Consider the following 17,347-nt stretch of genomic DNA (forward strand, 5'->3'; position numbering starts at 1 on the left):
AAAAAAGTAATAAAATAAAATTAAATAAAAACAACTCGAGAAGAAACGAGAAACATACGTCGATTAAAACACGTTTACATTTTATTAAATCCAAGCTATGAGCACGAGTTACTGATGGGACTGACGTGATTTATTATACGGATACAAAATTTCCAAAAACCATTTAAACAGTATCTCGAATCACAAAAAATCATTATATACCTAATACAGTGGTTGTTAAAAGCTTGAATTAACTCAGAAAATAATTGAAACAGATAATTTAAACAAATAAAGATTTTATTTAGTTTTTTTTTTTATTAGATAAAAATGATGACTGATAAGAAAGGTAGCGAAAATAAGGCTCGAGTGAATTCAGTTAGAATCATCCTGTATTATGACTTATACATATACTTATTACATACTTATATGTTGATGTTTTTATCTAACTTGTTTATTCCATTTAAAATGTATGTAAATATTAATAAACTAAAAATAAAATTGTTTCCTTTCGCGGAATGACTATGTTAGGACTGGAATTGTAGATAAGCTAGTTTGAACCGCCTGAGATCAGAGTAATTTTTTGTTTTCGTCAAATGGAATTAATGAAATAATGGAATAAGGATTAGATCATTAAATGCATTTTAATCACCTTTTTTGGATAGTTCTTACAACGGCGTATACAAGGGGGGGGGGGGGGGGTCACGGGGTCATGACCCCCCCCCAAGAACTCAGAACTTAAAAAAGAATTTGTTATGTGATACTGAAATCTCTTGAGTAAGATTATTTTCAAAATGTTGAAGTTTTAGAACATGAACGAAAATTAAAAGTAAACAAAATTTTTGGTATTCAAACAAACTATTGTACCATATTTTGGGGATGTGGTCACATTTTTAGCGAACGCTATGCTGGATTAGGATTATTTTCATTCGTTCGATAATATTAGTTGAGCTGTAGAGTTTTGTATGGAAACAAAATCCGGATAAGTATTACATTCAAAGCTTTTTAAAAGAAATTGAATCTAGTAGGTACACAAAAATAATATCTTAAGGGCAAGACACTGCTTACCAGCAATTAAAAAATGCAGCCATATCTTCTATTTTTTTATATGATGAAGTGAATAAAATATGTTTTAAATAGGGAAGCTTTCTGTGGCCTTGCTGTGTGGAGGTCAATTCTGTTGATAAAATTCGTCATCGGCAAAATGTTAAAGAAGGATATCATTTCTCAAATCTTTTTAGTTCAATACATTCGTCTGATAAAATTTGGTGAATTTTGTTTGCTTACAGAATATAACAGTATTTTGTACATACTAAATTTGCTAGATCTGTTGCATTTTTTGAAACAACTATCGATTTAATTATACGTAAAAAATTTACGTGCTGGAACTGTATGAGTCTTAATAAAATTAATTAAACAAAAGACTTCTTATACTCATATTGTATGAGTATAAGAAGTCTTTCGTTTAATTAATTTTAACTATCGATTTGTTAATCATCAATGGCCAGCCAATTATAGAAGCAATGTAAGCAACCTTATCTAAGGCAATTTAAATATTATTATTAAATATCACTTAGGGCTAATTTTTTGAATAGTTAGATAAACCTAAGTTAGAGCTTATTCCTAGGAATAAAAGTTTTTTTATAGTGACATTTATTCTTCTGATAGTCTATCTGACGATTGAAAAAGCAAGGCTTAATCTAATAAATACAACTGAATGTTTTTTACGTTGTAAACCGCTGATTAATAGATACCTGAAAACGGACGAATTCCAAAATATCGCCAAAATTATTTTTTTTGTCTTTACTATTTTAATAGAGATATTTTAAATTCCCATACAATTTTAAAACAAAATTTAAAAAAAATTATATTTTCAATGCAATTTTTTTACAAAACTTTGCGATTCGTTTGCCTTAGGTTAAGAAGACTTTTAATTCAAAAGTTAAAACTGTTATTAAGTAAAAACGATTTTTATATTAACTTTCTGGGCTAGCGGAAAACAATGAACAGTTGTTTTAAGGCAAATTATTCAATCGAAGTACTCGTACAGTACATTTTATTTTTAGGAGGATAGCCTCAATTGGTCAAAATTAAAGCCTAGTACGCTGCTGATAAGAAACGAAAAATCCCATACAAAAATGAAACAACGAAATGGTAAACCAAAAATTTCGTTCAACTTTTCGTTCTGTAGTACGCTGTTCGGCACAACGAAATTGAAAGTCTAAACTTCTTTTTCGCACACAAACAATTGCCGGGGACATTCATTGTGTGTGGAAAAATGACATTTTGAGTTTTTTTGTTTGTTTTTGTTGTTCATTTTGTAATTGCATGTCTTTCTGCGATGCGTGTTTGCTTTTTTTTCATTTATGTTTTGCAATTTTTGAGTATTTTTCGGTCCAGATTTCGCAAGCATTTCGTTATCCTCGTGGAGACCGACGAAAAATTTCGTTTCACATCAGCAGCGTTCTAGGCTTTCAGGCTTAACGCTAAACTTAAACGAATCTCACTCTTGCTAAGATAAGTATGAAGTTATCTCCTATTTCAGCGAATTTTTTTCTATACGGAAGTGTTTAATGAAACGAAAGCAAATTGAAAATTGTTTCAAATAGTCAGAAATTTATAAACCATTTTCATGCCTAGAAAAGTAGAGCTCTTTCCAATTCGATCTGGGAAAATAATATATATTTCATAGCAAAACAATAGTTTACTGAAAAGAGGAAGAAGATTTCTTTCAAGTCTCATAGATTTCAGTTCGCGTGATTTGAATAAATATCTTACAAACAAAGCGGACAAATAATGAGAACTTAATGATCAAAAACATATCAATCCTTCTTGTAATAATTGGTTGAAAGCGAAGCGTAAAAAAATTTGCTCACATGAGAATCTACTCAAATTTCACAACCGAAACGCGAAGCGGAAAAAATTTTGACCACGGGAGAATCAATTTTGAGGTGTGAAAATAAAAATTCGCGTTATCATTATTTGTCCGCTTTGTTTGTAAGATATTTCTTCAAATCACGCGAACTAAAAACTATGAGACTTGAAAGAAATCTTTTAAAAAAATTTTAGACTACCTACTTATTAGCGACACTTTTGTTTTTTAAAGTTTTTGATCAGTTTTTGTATGAAGAGCATGTAAGTAGTTAATATGTACCAGTTGACACGATCCAAGACATAGCTATGTTTCTGAAACTTACAATAGAAATATATTATATTTTCCCAGATCGAATTGGAAGGTACTATCCATTTCCGCAAAAACGCAGCTTTTTTCCAGATGGCACATACAATACAAACATAAAGTAAATTCATTCTCCAAAATGACAAGAAATAAATCACCAAAATTGAAGGTGAAGTTATTTCCCAATTAAAAGTGTAATAAATTCTCACTCGGGGCGGGAATTTATTCCACTTCAAAAAGTGGAACAGATTCCCACATAAGGTGGAATAAATTCCCATGTGGAGCAGATTCCCGTGGAATTATTTCCCTGCACCATTTTTAGGAGGTAGATGATACCATTAACAATGATATTCAAAAAAGTTGTTTCCTGGGGAGATACAATTTTTCCAAGAAATAACACGAGAAAATTGTAACATCTTGAAAATGTTATATGGTTGGTATCCATTCTAAGCTGAGAAATAAATTTTCTTGCATCATAAAATGACAAAATTTGCATCTTAATTGTTAGTGGTTTACCCAATGAAAACAAAAACTTTTGTATTGTTTCATTCAATTTGACAGATTAGAAAAAAAAAACTCATCCATTGTGAACAAAAATCAAATCTCATTTGCAGCTTAAATTAATTTAAGAAGTCATTTTCGCCATTTAAGGAACAATTTATGACTGAGCTTAGATTTAAATCATTGCAGGAATGTGGTTTAAGTAGTTACATATGTACATAACAAAAATCTATGTTTTGCGTAAGTTGTAGAAAGTACTTACCAAAGTTTCATGCGGTCAGCTGTAGAATACAATAAATTAATTTATGTAGTTAAGTTTTTCTTCCTTGTTAATAGAAGGTGAAGTTCTTGGTAGACCAACTTTTGATCGAAATAAATATTGATTATTTTATATACATACATAGCTTCCAATTTCACTTATACCTGAGCCTGAATTTTTATTTAAATGGTTAAATAAAATAAAAAAAGAAACTAAGAATGAAATCAGAAAAAAATTATAAATTATTTTATTTGACACGAAAAACACTAAAATGACTGTTTGCTATAACAAATTGTTTATATATAACAGTGCCAATAATTTTTGAAAATAAAAAAATTATTAGCAGCATATGGGTGGTCTGAAAATTTAGGATAAATGGTATATGAAAGGGGAAAAATAAATTGCCCACAAAAAAAATTGGGGGAAAGGGGGTGGGTGGGCGAAAAAGTGGGGTGGGTGTCAAAAATCATGTTTTTTTACGATTTCTGTCAAAATTAGACGTCCTATCGAAAAAAGTCAAATGCAAAAGTTGTAGGTAGTATAAATGTCTACAACTTTTACTCAAAAAATTTTTTTCTATAACCTCAAAAATATTGAAAAAAAATGCAAAAATACGATTTTTTTATTTTTTATTTTTATCTTTTACAAAAATAGTTGGATTTTAACAAAACTTGGTCAAAAATTACTTTGTTATGTTTTCTATCTACTAAATATGTTTTTTGAGCAAAAAGTTAATTTTTGGATTTTTGATGAATTTAATTTGAAAAAATTGCCTATTTTTCAATCAAAAAAGTTACCGAAAAAATGTTGGACTTTTGAAAAGTTTGGAATGCAATTATTTAGCTTAAAACCGTTTTTTAAAGATTGTGTGGAAAAACTATACTTTTGTTTTAGAAAATATTGAAAAAAAATTGAATAAAAAAACAAAAAAACGATTTTTAAGATTGATTTTTCCGTAAATGACAGTAATATTGGCGAGAAATAATTTTCCATAGAAACCAAATTATACTTTTCTAATGTTCATTGACCTTTTTTAATTGAATCAAGTACTAGAATAGCTCTAACGTGAAAAGTTTTTGAGATATTGAATTTTGAACGTCGCAAATACTATTTTTCTGATTTTTGGCATGGTAATATGTCAAAAACGTTATGTGATAAAATTTTTCTGACTTCAGATTCGAGCTCAGCGCACAAAAAACCATTAGAAAAATATACTTTGATTTCTATAAAAAAAACTTTTTGACTAGTGAAATCACACAAGGCATTCGATTTTTTCTGCCCTGTTCGATTTCACTAGTCAAAAAGTTTTTTTTTATAGAAATCAAAGTAATGAGAATCAACATTGAATCAAATTTGGCCACAGTACATTTTAATTTTACGTTGCGTTTTTTTCGCTCAGTGTATTTACTTCCTTTCATAAAATATTTTGATGTAGCTTTTCCTTCTTTTTTTATTTTCTTTAATTATTAAAAATATTTTATACTGTCAGTAGAGTCTAATACCACTATCAAAAAAAATATAATGTAAAATTTGGGTTACCATAAAAATACAAAAAAAAAAAAAAAAATAATAAAAAACCCAAGCATCAATAACTTAAAAAATACGAAGTGTGAACAATAGTTGAAAAATATTCAGTGATCGCAAAATCCCAATAGTTAGTGCCGAAAATTAGAAAAAAAATAGGGACCCTTGCTATTGTATTTTTTTTTTAAATTCATAGAATGTTCAGCGCTGGAGAATCTTATAAACGCATGCAAGAAATTTTATTAAAGGACTCCTATTTTTAGTTCATTTAATAAGATTAAAAATGTTTTTTCATTTTTTTTATGCTTTTCTGTTGATAAATATGTCACCAATTCAAACATTGTTGCTATTGATTTTTTTTTTTAATTCTAAGGAATAAAACAAAAAAACCGCTGGATGGATTGAATCGAAACTTTGTAAGCTTTTGTTTATATATTAAACTATAACAGGCACAATCAACATTACTGCTTTTCTCAAAATTTCCAACTTGGCGGTTTGTATACCAAAAATCCACACCCAATTTTTGTGGGAAATTCATTCAAGATTTCAAAAAACTCTTTAATTTTTTTGTGCAACAAGGGGTTCCTGATATATTGATGTTTAAAGGCAAAATATCCTTTTGAGTTCAAAGTTCGATATCTAACTTAAAATAAAAAGAAAATTTAAGCTGAATAAACAAGTTATCCGATCCATATGGTGGTCGGTTAAGTTCGAAATTTTGTTTCCAAGTTTTTAGACAAACAAAAATAACCGGAAAAATTTGTGAAAAAATTGTTTTTCGGTATTTAATAGGACTGAGCATAGCAGCTAGCTTGAATATTTTTTCAACTGTAAGATCTCAAAATTAAAAAGTTCGAGCTTCAAAATCCTTTTTAAATTCCAGTATGATCATTTTTAAAGTAAAACCTTAAAAAAAATTGAATTTTTTGTTTTATCATTTTTATTTTTCCGCCAGTGTATATTTATGTATGTTTGTACTATTTTAGTCGATCAGTCAAATAAATAAAAAGTTCCACAAATGTCGGCCATTCTGTTTTATAATTTATTTTTCGAGTCAAAAGTTAAAAACTGGACTTTTTTTGCTTTTGATAGTTTAACTTAAAAACTCTAAGATATTTCAACCTTATATGTTAATTTTCGACTATATATAAATATAATTGTTATAATTTTTGCATTTATAGAGTGTTCAAAAAAATTCAACTAATTCCATTACAGAATTAGTGATATATTTAGAGCGAACTACTGAGGTCACTATGGCGTATGCGTAACTTTTTTTTTTGAAAATACGTAATGCAATCTATATTAAATCCTTTAGTATTTGAGTTGATCTTTTTTGTTGATTTTATTGGTTATACGATGCTGAGCTATGGTGGCAATTTAGAATTTAAAAAAATAATCTCAGGTAGGGAAAATCGATCGATTATTTTCAGACCTTAAGCCAAACTTTATCAAAATCATTTTTCAATTGTTGAAAATTTTGACTAGCGATTTAAAATTTCCTCATCGTACCAAATCCTACCTAATATCTTAATCATGTTCTAAAAGTAAAAATGGCGTTATTTTGTCATCACCTACGCTTAGCTCTCATTCTAAAAAAGAAAAAAACAACAGTTGATTTATTCTTTTATTATATTGAAAATTATTTTATTAGCTGACGTAGTTCAGTTCAACAATAATTTGCTTATCTGAGACTTGGGATTAAAAATGAAACTAATAAATGAAACATCACATGGCGAATTGCAACCATAAACAAAATCTACACACAGCTTGCCATAATGTATGAATCTGAATTAATTGACTGCATAACGGAATATATGTATAAGCACATATGTGTACATTATGTTATGTATATGAGGATCTATGTGGATTCAACCGAAACAATTCAAATAAATTTGTGTATGATTTTTTTTTGTTTTTCAAACTAATAAAAAACTGAAAGATTCGCGGATGAAGCTGCGCTGTTAGAGCAGCGCCATCAGCATAAGCGTCATCAAACATCAACTTGTTCCGTGTGAATTTTTCATAATAACTTCAACTCAAAATGTATTTAATATGCCTTGACGACCTCTCGCGCTTAGTTTACAACAACAACAAGTCATGTCAAGGGATATACTCACTTAATTGGTACTTATATTACGTTATTTTATGTACAAGATTGCAGTCTAGAGAGGAGACCTTCAAGTTAAACTGCCTCACTGGTTCTTCCACAACCGGTCCATGACTTCGTTGGTCACATAACATTGGCCTCTTAATAGGTTTTCTGTTTTTATTTTTTTTTTTTCTTCATTCTTCTTCTTCTTGGTTTTTTTTTTTTTAAATTAAAATATGTAATTTTCGATGAAATCAATTAACATACCTACCTACATAATGTATTTATGTATAATATATAGCTAACTAAATCAGGGTGTCTTTTTTTATAAAATGCCCTAAATATGCAGTCGATAATGGGATTCTTCATAAATTTATGTCATCGTAATTATAAGGTTAAAGTTATTTGATTATACGAGTACCCCTCTTAGCTAAAGTTATGACATTGTAATTTTACCAAAGCTTGCAAATATATATTTGTCAAATGGACATTGGAAAGCCATGGCAAATCGAATTTAAAACGATTTTTGTTGATGGAAATAATGTTGAGAACAGACTGAGTTTCATTTTGTATCATCAGCACTGCAGAAGTTAAGTAGCCCATAAAAAGAAAACATTGATGGATGTTAAGTATAGAGATTTGGTTTTCATACCTTAATAGAAAAATCAGCTTGGGTGTGGAAGAAAATTTATGAATTTGAAGTCGTTTTGTAATTTTTCTTTCACTTTATAAAAATATACAACGAAAACAAGACCTTGTTTTTGTTTGAACTTTTACATTCGACTTGTGAAAGAATTGAACCCGAATAGTACATAATTTTGCAAAGAAGTTTTGCTGAATGGACTTAAAATCACTGTGGTACACATTAACTTTATAGGTAGAAGGAAAATTTCCCAGATATATTTTTATTTGGCAAATTCGGTAAGTCGCTTTAGTACGCGGTGATAAAGCCAACCACTATCGACTTAAAAATAACATTCATCAGATTCACTCTCCTTAAATCCTTGTGAATCAACCTGTGGCTCGTAGTCATAGAGTCATTTTTGAGGCTTTGCTATGGAACATAAAGAGTCTGCAATTTGAGTGTTCCATCGGTGTTATGTCTCTACTTCACTATACTATTAATGGAATCGGAGATTCTAATTGTTTCGCTAAGACTTCAAAATTTATTAATAGTGGGTGCTTCAAAGCGAACAAAAGACGTCGGAACCCGATTTCAATGCAATTCTCAAGACCCGATCAATTAAACTATTCGTTAGAACGATGAACTTGATTGTTTTCCCTGTCAAGATCGCAAAAAGATTTTAACCATCAAAAATAGAATCTATTTTTCTTCTGTTGTAATTTTTTACTAAAGGCATATATTTATGCGTTTAGACTATGCTTAATTGCTTGTTATTATTATGCTTTTTACTTGCGATATAGGTACTATATATCTAGTTATGCATTCGTACAGAAAAAAAAAGTTGAGATAACATTTTTCCATGACATTACGATGATAGAGAATGCCAAAAAAGTGGGTCCCGGAAGTCCATCTTTCTGTCTGTCAGTCTGTCTGTCTGTAAACGAAGCTACGGTTGGACCGATTGATGTCAAACTTGGTATGTAGCGTTATTTGGCGACTCTCCAGAGGGTTTTTTGGAATTAATTTTTTTGGACCAAAAATAACGGTGCTTGTCATATACCGATTTTAGTAAAATTGAAATATCCCAAAAACGCCTCCAACGATTTTGTTTAAAAAATTTAAATGTACATAAGTTTAAAGAAAATTTCTACCTTTCAACTAAAAAATTTTATTTTGAAAATCATTATTAACGGTATACCTACCATTGAACCGTTTTTTTTTTTTTTAAATCCGATTTATTCCGAAATTACTGATTCGATTTCAACGAAACTTTTTGTAAAAAAGCATAATGTATAATGTCACTATAAGCCAAATTAAAAAAAAAAAACATTTGAAAATTTTTTTTTTGAAAAAATTAGTTTTTAAAAAAACGGCTCCAACGATTTTGAAATTTTTTTTCTAAAAATGCACCTTAATTATATCAAAAAAAAATTTGCATACTTGTTTTGGAGGGCAATTTGATTTCAGATTTTGTTTTATTCTTTTACAAAACGAATTTTATGTTTTTTTTAGTTTTTTTTTTTTTTGTTTTTATATAGGTTGGTACTTACATTTCCCAAATTTCTATATAAAAAGTCTTGAAAATTTAAGCAACTTGAACTCTAAGAGCAAGTTCGTGCGACCCAGTCGTTCATTTTATTTTTTTTAGCGGAAAGCAGATTTTTAGCTCAAACAATCTACAGTCCTTGATCGCCTGCTTGAAGATAAAGTGACAACTGACAATCCCAAAAGTGTGTCAGTTTTTATTTTCTGACGATGGAGCAACAACCTCTTTCTTCTAGAAGATCCAAGAAAGAGTGTACCGCATAAGTGCGAAAATGACAGACAACTTGTGGTGCCTACTGTCTGATATACACAAACGTTCTCTATTTGGGACTAATACTTTAAATTTTTGGGATCAGTGCTTTAAATAACTGGGATCTATGATCAGTTGCGAAGCAAATTACTGATAATACTGATAATGCAATAATTGAATTAGGTAAATAAAAGAATTGAATGTATGAAAATAATATATTTAAAAAACAAACCTTAACACTGCAATATAACTTTTTAGTTCCTTTTATTATTATGATAAAAATCAGTTTAAGAAAACTCCTGTTTTCAAAATATTGCTCGAAACTTGTTGTTCAGCATTGCTACCTACCCGATATTGCGAGTACATTTTGCTTTGAATTTCAATTCAGTTTCTTTTCCGTTTTAGAAGCTTTTTCGGAACAGATCAACCGATCTGGCTGGTTTAATTTGGGGCAGCAAGTTTCGAACAAATTTACTTAGTAAATTTAATGCTTGAAAGCTGAAGATATTAAACTAGAATAGTGGAAGCCATCTCTATTGTTTCCGAAAGTTTGTAAATTCACCAGAACACTACCTTAGGTTTGGTTAGCAGTATGTCTTAAGTCTTCTATTAGCTTTTGAACACTTTTTGGCCAAAGGAAGATTACTCGAAAGTACAACGAATAAACTCTGAAAACTTTATTAAAATTTTGTTAGCTATCTACTAGTGAGTTAACTAACACTTAAGCTATGATTACACGGTCAACGAAATGTGTCAACGTAAAAATGACTTCACAATCTGTCCCAAGAGTGTCACGTCGTGTGATCGTCAACGAAAACTGCTGTCATTGCATTGACGGGTACGATGACACTCGCGTTGACACACATTTTTGGGTCAACGCATTGACTATTTTCGATGACCGTGTAATCTCTCTGTCATTGCCATTGGGACGCGTTGACAGGGTTTTAGGACTGGGTGTCATCGCAATGACCCTGTCCCGGCGTTGACGCGGCAGAATTTAATACCGTGTCATCTTTTCAGATTGACATTGTTTTTTGTATAGAAATGTGATGAAAGTTGGATGGGGAAAATATTTTGTAGGGCGATTTTTTGAATGGAGTACCGTTTTGGAGGGAGGGCGGTTCTCATTTCACCTTTTTGTTATTTAAAAAAAAAAAAAAAAACTTTTCGGTATGGCCATGGCATCCATGTTGGATGCAAAAATTTTTTTTTGCAAAAAACCAAAAACCATTAGTATATTCCAAACTACATTTTAAGACCATAACTATAACATTGGGTGCGGCGTTCCTATGCTATAAGCGTTTGAAGGTGGCCATATTGATTTTTATTCGATTTTTTTTAAATCAAATGTCGAAACTTTTTTAATTTTTTTTTCTAATTTTTCGACAAAACTTTGGTAATTTTACATTTACATATATTCGTTCAACAATCTTATCAGCAATCATTTAATACTTTCATCTTAAAAGTGCATTGTGTATATCTCGAAATTTTTACATTTCAATGCAACCATGTCAAACTAACTTTTTTCAAATCTCATTTTCTCCGCTTTTTTTTCAAAATATTTTTGGAAAATTTAAATTTTTGCTTTGTATCAAACAGTGTGATCAACATAGTTTTGCGAGTCAACGCGTTGACACTGCTAAGTAAACGTCACGTTGACACACCTGCGCGTCAACGTAATTTAGGACAATATTGACGCAAAAGTGTCAATCGTGTGATAGTCAATGTTTTAAGCATTGACATTGGGCACGTTCAGGAAATATTAGGGACTAGATATTTAGGCAACGTCATTTTCTGAACGGAAATTTGAGGAAATTGACTAAATTAGCTTCGATATATTGCTATTGTCAAATTTCAAAATTTACTTAAGTATTTTACCGATCGGATGGGGAATACACCAAATTTCACTTAACTTTAATGAATAAATAATATTAATTATAACCGAAAATGCACACTTCCTTAATTCAAAACAATCTGCTGTCATGTTGACAAAAAAAACTTTCCTAAATTTTTAGGGAAAATTTTCTTGCCTAACTTTCCAGTTAGGTTTCCAATAAAGTTACCTAAATTGGAAAGATTTTTTTTGACAGCTGACCAATCAGAGACCGAGAAATTACCTAAATATTTAGTGCCTAACGTTTCTGAACCTGCCCATTGTGAACGTTGACGGTGAGATGACAGAGAGAATATGGATTTTTTCTTGACGTCAGAGAGTCAACGCGTTGACCGATTTCGTTGGCCCTGTAATCATAGCTTTAGGCCCAATTTATTCACAATCCATTAAATTTAAAGTCGCCATTTTAAAATTTGTATGCGATTTGACAGATTTTTCATTTTTAATGGAGACCTTAAATATAATGGAGTGTGAATAAATTGGGCATTAGTAAAAAACCTATGATTTCGAAAGTATTCTCCATTGCCTTGGAATTAAGTAAAATTAATGTAATAATCATCGACTCGATATAATTATTGCTTGTTGTCGTCGATCGTTCGTTTTCGTCGTTCCCCGTTGGGTGCTCCTTGCTTCTGATCCTATATAAATGTAAGTATACGATTGTGTATAGGCCAATAAGTATCTCGCTCTCCAATTTACACAAAAGACAACACTTTGCCCCAATTGATCATACTATACACAATATTTCTCCCTTGTGCAATCTATCAATATGTATATATTTACTCCGTAAATTCATACGTTACGTATATTAAGATACGAAAGAGCAATAAGATATCTAGAATAATTCTTCAAGACTCATCATCATCGTTTGACCATTGGCAATTGACGTAATGTTTCAGAATTTTTGCCCATCAGCGCAGCGCAGCGTAAGCGTGTGTATCTTTTTTCCATGTCTATCTATTATCTAAACAAATCCAATTTTTTGCTCCAATTTATGCTTGTTGAACCGATCGCATTCATCAGCACAGAGCGCCCATGACAATACGCGGACGACGCGTATATTTTTGTGATTCGTTTTCGCTTGCTTCGAACCGGCATTGGAATCGTTATACCGGACCAGGCGGCCGGGCGTTCCAATCGTCATCATCTTCATCTTCGCATCATTGTTGTTAGTGGTTGTTGTCGTGGTTCCCTATATGAATAGCAATTGAAACTAATTTAAACTTTATGGATCCGTCAAAAGTTCATATTGTATAGATACGTATTATTATTATTATTATATTGGTCTCTTTGACTTGGTCTTTTATTTGTTTTTTTCTTATTTTGCTTTTTTTGTCATCGAATATTGTTGTGTATATGGTAAATCAATATGGGAACACTATTCAAGTTCCAGAGCTTCGGCTCAAGTTCCGTGATAGCAAGCAAATTTATGACGAGAATAGAGAAGTGGCGTGGCGGCCGTGGTTTCGGCACCAACACACAACACACCAAAAAATAATATTGATCTAAAATCTAAATTTTTTTTTTTTTTTTGTTCTCTTCCTAATTTGTTTTATTTTCAAGTTCAGCTAAACGTGTTGTTTGTCTTGATCTTTTTCTTGCTTTGGGCCTTTTCTACCACGTAGCGCTATAGCGATGTGTACAAAAGATATTTTGTATATTTTTACGCAGCTGAGAGATGGCGATGGGCATACTAACAACCCAAGAAGATGGGATGGAATTGCGGTGAGGAACGGGTAAGGGATACAGACGGACGGGATGTTGGTGATGGCGATGGTGGCTGCCAGAACCCAGGGTTGTGGTGTTGCGTCCGTCCGTCGTCGTCGTCTTCAATCTTCTCCGTCGATCGTGGTTCTTTTTTCGGATGAGCAATTCTGCGGCATCGAGGAAAAAGGGCAGGCATTTTAGCCGGTTTCGCGACGTTATTATTTGTCGATTGACCATTAGGCACTTGTATTCTTTTGTATGGCATTGGACTTGGACGAACGGGTTAAGGTACCTCTACCTATACAGGGTGTCCCACAGTCACCGCCCCAAATGAAAACCATGGATTCCTGAGGTCATTATAAGTCAAAAAACTTAAGTGGTAATTTTCTCGTTTTCGTCCCGTTTTCGAGTTACCACGGTTTTTATGATTTTTGCTCTCTTGTCTTTTAACTGCCCTTATCTTTGCCAAACTATGTTTGATTTGAAAGATTTTTTTTACAACCAATCAAGAATTTATTACAGTTTAAGTTTGTCTCAAAACTTTTTTTCTGCGGACAACCGTTTCTCCACAATTTTGCATCGAACACAATTTTCTTCGTTTTTTAATTTGTTTTTTACACTTTCATATCATTTAAGTCAAAAAAACACGTTAATGAGTATTGCTTTTTTGTGCTTTTTATTAAAGCCCAGTTAATTTTCATAAAAAAAATAAGTTTTATTTCATAAAAAAGGCTACTGAAAGTAATTAAAAAAAAATAAACAAACTGAGTGAATTAAAAAATAAATAATTTTTAAATACAAAATTAATTTAAATGAATTTTAACTCTTTCTGAGCTTTATCTATTTGTTCTTTTCTTAACCACAATAGCTCAGAAAAAGTTTTTAAATAATTTAAATTAATTTTTTATTTAAAAATTATTTTTTTTTTATTTCACTCAGTTCGTTTATTTTTTTTTTAATTACTTTTAGTAGCCTTTTTTTATAAAATAAAACTTATTTTTTTTATGAAAATTAACTGGGCTTTAATAAAAAGCACAAAAAAGCAATACTCATTAACGTGTTTTTTTGACTTAAATGATATGAAAGTGTAAAAAACAACTTAAAAAACGAAGAAAATTACGTTCGATGCAAAATTGTGGAGAAACGGTTGTCCGCAGAAAAAAAGTTTTGAGACAAACTTAAACTGTAATAAATTCTTGATTGGTTGTAAAAAAAATCTTTCAAATCAAACGTAGTTTGGCAAAGATAAGGGCAGTTAAAAGACAAGAGAGCAAAAATCATAAAAACCGTGGTAACTCGAAAACGGGACGAAAACGAGAAAATTACCACTTAAGTTTTTCGACTTATAATAACCTCAGGAATCCATGGTTTTCATTTGGGGTGGTGACTGTGGGACACCCTGTATATGTGTAGAGATAAACATACATAAATATATATATAAGAATAAGAATTCTGATGCTAAATGCGGTCGGTCGGTAGGTTGACCGGCCCAAGAAGGATAAAAGGTAGGTATCCAAATCGAGAAATCAAAATCAGAACCTGTTTGGAAAGACTCACAAAACATGCACGAGATGCTTTAGTGAGGCAGAGCATTGGTAGTAGGTATATATGCAACTATATATGCATAGATATACCCTAAGTTGTTGACCATCAGTGGGCTGGGACTAACGTTTTTTTTTTTAGGTTTTTTTTTTTTTTGTGGTTATGCGAGCAGACAAAAAATTTAATTTATGTTCCTTAAAGTTTTATTGACATTTGAAATAATCAAAAGAAATATGCAACTTCAATTAAGTACAAAATAATAGGCAGGACTCGACTTTCTTTTGATTATAGTCAGAAATTTGATGGGGTTTCTCTGTATAGTTCTTGGAAACGATTAAGCATTATGTGTGGCTTGCAAGAAAAGTTTTTCTTTAAAAAAATACAAACAAAAATTTACCATGACTTGTGGTGTGATAGTGCGAACCATGAAAAGATCGAAGGACAATGTCCTTTAAATATGTCAATAAAGATTAAAAGAGATGAAAAATAAACGAACGAATGTGTCGTTTGTATTTGCTTTTGATTCAATGATATATTGGTAAATCAATGAAAAAATACAATATTAAAGAACATAGTTTTTCAATATGGGAAGGAGTTATCTAGTCCTGCAATTGAATTAAAGCCAGTATGTTGAGAAGAACTTTTTCTATTATATTTTTATTTTTTACTTGCGATATATCAAGTTATGCATTCGTACAAAAAAAAAAGTTGAGATAACATTTTTCCATGACATTACGATGGTAGACAATGCCAAAAAAGTGGGTCCCGGAAGTCCGTCTGTCTGTCTGTCTGCCAGTCTGTCAGTCTGTAGGTCTGTCTGTATGTCTGTATAAGGAGCTACAGCCTAAACGGATGGACCGATTAATGTCAAACTTGGTATGTAGCGTTATTTGGCGACTCTCCAGAGGAGTTTTTGGAATTAATTTTTTTGGACCAAAAATAACGGTACTTGTCATATAACGATTTTAGTAAAATTGAAATATCTCAAAAACGGCTCCAACGATTTTGTTTAAAAAAATTCAAGTGTTAGTTTTAAGCTAAGGTCTATCTATCAATGAAAAAATTTTTTTTTGAAAATCATTATTAACGGTACCTGCCATAGAACCTTTTTTTTCAAATCCGATTATCTCCGAAAGTGCGTATTCGATTTCAACGAAACTTTTTGTGAAGAAGCATTTATATAATTTAAATACAAACCAAAAAATAATTTTTGGATTTTTGAAAAAATTTTGAAAATTTTTTTTTTGAAAAATCAAAATTAGTTTTAAAAAAAACGGCTCTAACGATTTTGAAATTTTTTTTTCTAAAAATGCATGTTAACATAACAATTCAAACTGCATACTTGTTTTGGAGGGCAATTTAATTTCAGATTTTATTTTATTTTTTTTTTTTAAACGAATTTTATTTTTTTTTTTCCAAATTTCTATAAGTCTTAAAAATTTAAGCAACTTTAACTCTAAGAGCAAGTTCGTGCGACCCAGTCGTGCATTTTATTTATTTCTGACTTTCTTCCAAACGACTTGTTTAATTTCATTTTTTTGCTTAAAAATTTAAGCAACTTTAACTCTAAGAGCAAGTTCGTGCGACCCAGTCGTGCATTTTATTTATTTCTGACTTTCTTCCAAACGACTTGTTTAATTTCATTTTTTTACAAAAATCTTTATACACACCCAAAAAAAAAACAATATCAATTTAACATTTTTTAAATATCAGCAAAAAATGGTCTATAAAAGTAGTAGTAGTTCAAAGCAGTTTTAAGTACTAAGCAGTAGATAAATATTTCCAAAGGAACGCAGCTATTGTCCACCTACAATTAAAAAATGTCAAAATGATATGATAATCATATCAAAATTGATATTTTAATTGTTGGACGACTTTTTTCACTCAAAAATGTTAATTTTAGAGCTGTTATTATCAAATTTTTTTTTTCGGTGTAGTTTTAAAAATTAAGTTTTCAATTGCAAAGTTTTCTATTTATTTTTTGGAAAATCAATTTTTCTAAAGTTTGACATTAAATTCTTTTAAAATTTAAAATTTTTCTTTTTGAATTTTTTTCTTAAAATACATCTTTAAAAAATAAATCAAGTGGAGTCTTTGGAAGCTCATTTTGAAAAGTTTACACAATTTATCTTTTATTTGGCATACATTTTCTTATGAGATCTGGAAACTCTGATTGCTTCTTAAACTTTATTTTGATCAAATTCAACAGTATTTTTGGGGATCTGACTCCTTAGAGATGTTGCCAAATAAAAATACC

Source organism: Episyrphus balteatus, chromosome 2, assembly GCF_945859705.1.
Source record: "Episyrphus balteatus chromosome 2, idEpiBalt1.1, whole genome shotgun sequence".
Taxonomy (NCBI): domain Eukaryota; kingdom Metazoa; phylum Arthropoda; class Insecta; order Diptera; family Syrphidae; genus Episyrphus; species Episyrphus balteatus.